The sequence below is a fragment of the Ailuropoda melanoleuca genome, chromosome 4 (assembly GCF_002007445.2).
Source record: "Ailuropoda melanoleuca isolate Jingjing chromosome 4, ASM200744v2, whole genome shotgun sequence".
Classification (NCBI taxonomy): Eukaryota; Metazoa; Chordata; class Mammalia; order Carnivora; family Ursidae; genus Ailuropoda; species Ailuropoda melanoleuca.
This window is the reverse complement of record NC_048221.1, coordinates 115,191,808-115,198,689: the sequence shown is the minus strand read 5'-3', so window position 1 is coordinate 115,198,689 and position 6,882 is coordinate 115,191,808. Positions and strand designations below refer to the sequence as shown.

The following is a 6,882-nucleotide window of genomic DNA, read 5'->3' as shown; positions in this document are numbered from 1 at the left end:
GCGGGGGGGGGGGGGGGGGGGGGGGGGGAGTTGTCCTAAGACTCTAACTTCACCCAGCAACACAAAATGAATACAGTAGTGTTGACGTACATTGTGCTTATTTAAAGAACTCTAATATTGTATTTGTCTCGCATGAGGTAGGATTCCAAGAACTTTACAAATATTAATTCCCGTAATTGTTTTAACTCTGCAATACAGGTTTTATTGTTTTTCCCATTTTATAGATGAAGAAACTAAGAAACAGAGAGGTTAGGTTACTTGTCAAATGTCAGGTGCTAAAACCAACAGTCAGACTTAGGTCATCTGTCCCGGGGAATCGAGGTTCAAGCCCCACATGTACTCCTTTGCTTCTAGCTGTTGCATAATATTTCTTTTGTTGTTGTTGTTGTTGTTGTTGTTGTTGTTTTGACAGAGAGAGAGAGTACAAGTAGGCAGAGGGAGAAGTAGGTTCCCCGATGAGCAGACACCTCATACGGGGCTCGATCTCAGGACCCTGGGATCATGACCTGAGATGAAGGTAGACGCTTAACCAAGTGAGCCCCCCGGGCGACCCTGTTGCATATTTCATACTGTACATTTCTCACACTTAACTCCTTAGTTCTCCAGGGATGGGATTCATGGCCCTGTGCAAGAAGTTCACTGAAGACTGTGTCCTGCAAAGAGCGTGGTCCCGGGTCCGTGGGCACACACGAACTGTGACCGAGTACTTTGGATGGCTCTCTAGAATGGTCACATTTGCCCAGACCACCCGCAGCCCCTCAGGACCACCACGTCTGACATGGGCATTTTCCAGCTTTCTCATTTTTGTCAATCTTCATTGCTTTTAAAAAAAATTTTTTTAAAGATTTTGTTTATTCATTTGACAGAGAGAGAGAGAAAACACAACAAGCAGGGGGAGTGGCAGGCAAACGGAGAAGCAGGCTCCCCACTGAGCAGGGAGCCTGATGCAGGACTCCATCCTAGGACTCTGGGATCATGACCTGAGCCAAAGGCAGATGCTTAACTGACTGAGCCACCCAGGGGCCCTTTCATTACTTTTTTAAAAAGGGAATTTCTCAGGGCACCTGGGGGGTACAGTTGGTTAAGCATCTGACTCTCAGTTTTGGCTGAGGTCATGATCTCAGGGTCGTGAGAGGGAGCCCCGTGTGGGGCTGTGTGCTTAGTGCAGAGCTTGCTTGGGTTTCTCTCTCCCTCTCCCTCTGCCCCTACCCTCTGTGCTTGCTCGTTCTCTCTCTCAAATAAATAAATAAATCTTAGAAAAAATAAAAAAATAAAAGGGAATTTCTCCTTCTTTCTTTTTATTATGAAACACATATAGGGTATGTACATATAGGGAAAAACAGTACTAGAAGATTCGGTACTACCGTCAGTTTCAGGCATCCACTAGGGGTCTTGGAATATGTCCCCCACGGATGAGGGGTGACTACTGTATTTCCAAAAGTTTTCATCACCACACACACCGTTGCTTTTAATTTGCGTTTCTCTTTGAGCATCTCTTCATCTGCTTTTCAATACATTTGCATTTGCTTTCTGCCTTATTCACCACAAGAAAACAAATTTGTGAAAGAGAAGAACTCCCAAAGAATACAGAAGCTAACAGCAGGGTTGCCTCCGAATCATAGAGCCTTGAATTTGAACCCCAGTTGTTACCTGTCTGGGTGACCCTGGAAAAGTTACTCTCTCTTTGAGCCTCAGTTCTCTTATCTGAGGAATGGGAATAACCTCTCCAGGTACTTCTAAGTATTAAATGAGGTGATATATGTAGAGGGCTATCACCATTCCTAGCAAAAGTATTCAATAAATGGCAGTAACTATTACGGTTAATTTGGTTTGGGCTGCCGTTTCATCTGAACCTTCTCTGACACCCTGATGAGGGGACAAGTCATCCTCAATGTGGGCAGCACCTTCCTTACTACCAATGGTCTTAGGCTCGGGGTGTTGTGGAGGAAGAAACAGGACTAAGAAATAATTTAAATGCAGAACCAAATGGAAGAGGAAAAGTTAGATAGCATTCCAACCTTGATCTTAAATAAGGAGCAATCGCATCGCTGACAGACAGGGCTGCCGGGAGGGAGGACTCTGCTTGGGGCTGCGTGAGTGCACATTCCCCAGCAGGAGGAGGAATGGCTCTGCGCAGCCTCCCGCCCTGCCGGGGAAGATGCTTGGGCACACTGATACACGTTTGCATCTCGAGGAGTGCCAGGTGTACGTTTTCGTGTGTGTATGTGTTTAAAGGGTGTGATATGCTAAAGCATGAGCGTGTTTTGAGTCTGAATCCCTTCAATTTAATTGATGACACCAATAATAACCAAAACTGGCAGATTTCACTTATGATGTGAGCTCGCCGCCATCAGTTTTTTGAAACATGAGTCAGGTTTTGCTTCCCACTATTATTATCTTGTGTCTGTTACTAGCTGCATGGACTACAGTCATTTCATTAAGCTTGCCAAGATGCAGAAAGGACCGAAGTGAGCTAAACAAAAAAATGGCATTACCATGTAGGAAAAATAAGTGTTTTCAACTCCTAAGAGGGAGAGCCCCGTAGAATTGGCTTGGTGGGTGTTGGCACAGTGTTCTTTCCTTATGCCGTTTAATCAGCTGTTCGCTAGCATTTGAAAAAGAAAGAGAAAATTTAATTAGCTCGTGTAAGTCCTCTTTAAAGTGTTCTTCCTATTTCCCATTTTATCGAGGCACTTCTCTTCCACTTTTCAGAATTTCTAATTATAGAATTTGCTTACTGAAAATGTGTGCTTTAGGCTAGAAAAGAATATTTAGAAATCCTTACCCCAAAGAAAAGCAAGTGGGAGTGGAAATTTGAAAGAGGACCGCCTAATTCAGCACTAAAACCAGTGTGAGAAGCAGTGTGTGAGTGTGTGTGTGTGTGAGAGCGTGTGCATATGTGTGTGTGTGTGGCTAAAATGTGCTTTTCAATGTGCTGAGAGGTTGATGGGAATGTTTGATTAGCTCCTCTGAGAAAAGAGAAAAGTTGCTTGGACCTCTCCTTGTTTCTTCTTTAGAATAATTTGGATGGGATTTGTGATGCAGAAAAGCTTAAGGAGAAAAGGATATCCATTCTGTGTGGTGGAAAATTTTTGAAAAAAATTTGCTCTCTTCAAACAAGGTATGTCTGATGAATTACTAAGCTATGTAGATAGTTTGTTTTCCATTCCTTATTATAAAAACCTTAAAATGTATTGATCATTAAGAAACTAAAATACATACCTTGACCAAGTAATCAGTCTGTACAAATTTTAGTCTCAGGAGAGTTGGGAGGGGGGATGGGGGAGTTGACATCCTTGTAAACGACTAATATTATGGAGATCAACTATAAATGAATTGTGCTGAGATAAGATTAGAACAAGATTTTTTACTGCATTTTTATGCCAATGTTATTATAGTTAAAACAAGTTGGAAAGTATGACATAAGTCTCTTTATTATGCTGCTCTTTTTTATACCTTGCTTCCTCTATGGAATATGAGAGCAATGTAACAAATTGCTTCCAACAATGTATGAAAAGCAGTATGAGAAATGGACACATTGATGCTAAGTGAAGAGAAATGATTTAGTATGGATCTAAACTTCTCTCTACTCAGACAGATCTCACTGGAATGTGGCTAGTTGTACAGTTCTGTATCTTGTTTCTACTGGAAGTGTTTTCTTAGGCTGAATGTTTCTTTAACTGATAAGCCCCAGCAAGGGCTGGTATTGTTAAGTCTACTATTGTAGCTCAACTTTGCCCAGGGAAACAGGGTACGAAATCTCTTTTAAGTATGATTTGTGTCAAACCAGTATAAACATGAAATAAATGCCTCCAGCACAGGTTAAACAGAGAGGATACAATCGAATAGTTCGACTCAACGGTTTGCTCCGAAAAACCCAGGCATTTTTGCCATCCTCAGATCGAGAGTGGAATTCCAGATTTTCTTTGGGTTTATTGTAAAAATAAAACCAGGCATTCTTGGCCGTGGTTGTTATTCAAAAATGTGAGCACTAAGAAAATAGCATTTTGCCGTTACGTTGTGTTGCAATAAATTTGGAAGTTTTGGTGGTAAAGTTCTGAGGTTATTTTTCCCTCCGTCTCTTGAAAGATGAAAACACCCTGCAGCAAAACAAGATCAAACACTATTTGTTTGTGTATTTTCTCTGTTCTGTGTGTTAGCTGCAAGTGGTGGCTACGCCCCCTCCGGTAGGAAAGCTGGACGTGTCTGTCTTTTATTTATTGAATTAAAATACCCTCTTTTGTAAAAGGGCTTTAGCCAGAGAGTTGCGAGACTAAAGGGCTGCATTTTTAATTGCAACGTGCTAGTTTCCCAGACTAAGCTTGATTTAAATATATCTTACACCTCACCACGGAAACACCTAAGAACTTTGGAAATGCTTAGTATCCATCCTGAAATAGCGTTTACTCTAGGAATATCATTTAGAAGATCTAGTGATCTCTTTTGCCAAGTTACTGATTACAGGAAGGATAGCTTCTTTCAGAAAAAACACACTGCGTTTAAAATGGTTTATGAATAGCATCGGGGAAACAGAGATGCTTGTGGCTGTTCTCGTCTGTAATTCCTGTCAGGCGCAGGAAAGCGGTAGGGTTAGCACTCTGTTCCAAGCCCGGAGTCCTCCAGCACACTAACGGTTCTGCCACCACCTGGCTGTGTCACCTCGGGGAAGGTGTGCAGCATTTCCTGACTTCTGTTTCCCCATCTGAAAAGGGGAAATCACAATGCCTGTCCGCACCCCTCCCACAGTGGTGATGAGGTTCCATATTGCTTCCCAGCTCCAATAGGGTTTTGAAACGTGGAAAGTTCTATAGACATGTAATCTCCGCCCCCCCATATTCAAAAGCAGATTACACTGGAAGGAGTCATTGGTCTCAAAATAAATGTTTCGTGGCCTCCAGGAATGTTATTCGTGGCCACATGTGTAACTTCTCTGCTTGCTTCCCTGGAAGCATCAGCCAGGTGGCAAGGGCAGTGGGCGCAGGACAGAGCACAGTGATCTGTTAGTAGAAGGGCGTTCCAGCTGTGTGACCTTGGGGAAGTTACTCCACATCTCTGTGTTTCCATTTCCTCACATAGGAAAGGAAGAAGTTGCACAAGATAGTCTCTAAGTTTCCCTCCTAACGCTATGGTTCCGTGCACTGGGACCTCTCCAATATCAACACATGGCCAGGCCTCTGTATATTACAAAGTGAAGATGTATCAAAATGGGGTTTAGAACCTATGGTATATTTAAAATATTTATGTTTACCTAATGACTTTTTGACATATAGAAAATGAAATGTACTGTAGCTGCATATTATATCAATGTAACACGACTGTGTATATATGTATACAAGTGTATATATTTTATATTACTATATTATTATAATATAATATATATATGTTATTAAGGACAGTGTGGTCCAAGTTGTATAACAGACTCTTTTCGGGTTTCTGGTGCATTTCTATGACTGTCTGTGTACCCTCGTGTGGAGATAATGTCAAATATCTAAATTTAAGGCCTGCCATGCAAGGCCAAGGCCAAGCAGCCCTCGCGGGCTATGTGGACCCTCTAGGAGTTTGTCTGGCAGAAGGATTCGCCACTTCTTAAATGTGTTCACTTCGGCAAGTTACTTAAACTTTCTTGGGCCTCAGTTTTCTCATCTGTAAAAGGGGTCTGTTTAAGTGCCCACCTCAGAGGATGGTGGCAAAAAAGCTTCCATTGGTACTTGGTACACTGTCAGCAGCCAAATGTTAGCAAATATTTTCATTACCCTATGTGGCCAGAATGAAGAAATCTGATTAGCTATGAAACAAATCAATTGTAATACTCCTCAAACTTTTAAACATTAACTCTGTGGATGGGGGAAGCAAATAGATTTGTGAAATTATGTGATATTAATATAATTATTAGAAACGTGTTGCCCTTTCTTCATCCAGAGGATGTGAGCTAATTCATCAATCAGCAAATGATAAGAGAGGCAACTTCTGTGACTCTGTAATTCGAGAAACCCCAAGAGCCCCCTCTCCTTGCCTAAGAATGCGTCCCTCTGTGGTTTGCAGGGGGTGGTGGAATTCCTGGCCCTCTGAACATACAGGGGGTGAGCTAGAGAATTGCCCAGGGAACCTGCTACCTTTTACACAAATGACAGGTCCTTGTGCGTGTGGCAATGAGCAGCTTCTGTGAGAGCAGAGAATAGGTAAAGAAAGGAGCAGTAGAGCAGGACAAATGCAGGTGTGGCATCAGCACTGGCTGTTGGATATAGTGCCGATTGTTAATTTTTAATTAAGCTGCAGGAGTACACGCCAACAGCCGGGGCTTCCATAGCCGCTTGTCAGCCCGATCCGGCCCTAACTCCTGTCTCTTGCCTGCATCCCTGGGCTCACCTGCAGCTCACTTCTCCAGTTGCGCACCTGTACCCGGCTGGCCCAACTCCTGTCACCAGCCTCGACTGCTGTGCACCGCCCATGGCAAGACCCTGCAGCCACAGGAGTGCACAAGGGCAATCAGGGGCCTGCACCAGCTAGAGTACCAGCAGCGGGGCCTGGCCCTCTCCACGACACATGTGTCTATACCTGGCCCCTGCCACTACCCAGGCCCCTGCAGCTGCCCCTGCAGCCCCTGCATGTACACCACTAGCTCTGCCTGTCACCGCTGCCTGCCCTGGTCTCTAGCCTCGGTATGCTGAAGCATCACTAAGGACCCAAGCAGCCCTTGCAGATACCCCCAACATGTTCACCAAGGACTATATCTGGTTGTCAGTGTTGGGGACCCCAGCAGCCTGAGCTGTCGAGACATCACACCTCCCTGGACCCAGAGCCACCACAAGCCCCACTAGACCCAGGGTCACAGCCCCCCCCCCCAGCATGCCTCGACCCGCCGGTGAAATCGCCTGACCAAAG

At 44.1% G+C, this 6,882-nt stretch overlaps 1 protein-coding gene across 1 annotated transcript in view; it reads left to right on the top strand.

Annotated features, from left to right (window-relative positions):
• Positions 1–2,871: 2,871 nt before the first annotated feature.
• VIT (vitrin) overlaps positions 2,872–6,882 on the top strand; it is a 99,274-nt gene continuing 95,263 nt past the window's right edge. The window contains exon 1 of the mRNA XM_019794762.2: positions 2,872–3,121. The gene's annotated coding sequence lies outside the window, so the exon portion shown is untranslated. The remainder of the gene's footprint in view (positions 3,122–6,882) is intronic.